The following is a 1,531-nucleotide window of genomic DNA, read 5'->3' as shown; positions in this document are numbered from 1 at the left end:
TATTGGGAGGATATTGGTGAAAGGATGGATGAAACAAGCATAACATTCATACATTGAGATGATGGACTTTGATCCTCATAATCTGAGATTATAACAATCATTCATCTTTGTGCATTTTTTATGTGATGTATATATTATGTTATTATGCGTGTCTGTCTGGATGTAATATTCTGTGTAATTCCACGCCGTCAATGAGTAATATTCATTAGATGTTTTACTCCATTTTCTTTCTATTTTTCTTCTATTCGCATTTTGTTCAGATGGATCATTCTGCCAGGATTCTGAGTTACCGCTTGTCGATGTCCTAGGAGGGGGCATGGAGGATTGAGGAAAACAGTTATACCTACACCGACCCTTGTGCTTTATGATTAGTGTACTTGTGTAGGGCATTTATTTTGCGAGTAGTTCTATTTGGGCGATGATTAGGATTCCGCCTTGTACTTCGTACCAACATTTCATAATATTCTAAAAAAGTATGATTCGAAGTTATATTGAGTTATTTTTATTACCATTAAGTAATGGTTTTTGATTTTCCGCATTGTATGTTACTTAAAGTGAAGTTCCGAAAATGAAACGAATATAAAGAAATTTTATATGGCATCATTATTTAAAAAAAAAATATTTACCCATTTTTGAGCAAGATTTTTTTGGATTAATTTTCGGGGCATTACATGTGTTGTGAATATACTCCTTATGGTGGAGTATGATAGTTCTTTTGAACTAGGATTGTTAGAGTAGACAATGATTTTAGTGGTTGAGGCTTTCCAAGGTTCAGTTTGATTGAGTATTGAAGAGGACGGTTGTTGGTGAACTTTTGTGTATAAGTTCCATATATGAAAAGACTTCTTAGCAATAGATGGCTAGGCGACATGTTCCCTTATATGGCAGTACATAAAACTTCACTACAAGTTTGGAGGGCTACACTCTATCACTAACAATAATTAGTTTTAAATTTCTTTTACTATTCAACCGTGTAAATCTGTTTGTTATCAATTCTCTAGGCTAAAGTCTTGTGCTAAATTAGTGGAGAACCAGTACTTGATTCAATCCAAAAATAGGTTGCTAACGTGTACATATTTATACTGATGTAACCCATTATCAATTAATCAATTCATTTTTACAACCTATTTTTCTATATGGTATCAGCCTAACCGATCCAGGCCTTCCCCCTCAATCTCTTCTTTTTTTCCCCAGCTAAGGACGTCGTTCCTTATTCTTCTCTCAAGGCCACCGACAACACCTCATTCCTCTCCAATCCTTATGAGCCCTCCCACCCCTTCGTCTGCATCACTCTCATCAGTGTCACCAAACTTCTTCCCACCAATTACCTTAATTGGAAACTCCAGGTTGAAGCTCTTCTTGATGGCTATGATCTTCTCAAATATCCAGATGGATCGTTTTCAACGCCACCGACAATGATCACCACCAACACCTCCTCTCTGGTGACAACTCTGAATCCTGCTTATCAAACCTGGCGTCGGCAGGACCACCTCATATATGTTGCTCTCCTCACCACCCTCTCCAATGAAGT

The sequence above is a fragment of the Lupinus angustifolius genome, unplaced genomic scaffold, assembly GCF_001865875.1.
Source record: "Lupinus angustifolius cultivar Tanjil unplaced genomic scaffold, LupAngTanjil_v1.0 Scaffold_378, whole genome shotgun sequence".
NCBI classification, from domain to species: domain Eukaryota; kingdom Viridiplantae; phylum Streptophyta; class Magnoliopsida; order Fabales; family Fabaceae; genus Lupinus; species Lupinus angustifolius.
Note: the sequence above shows the minus strand (reverse complement) of the source record.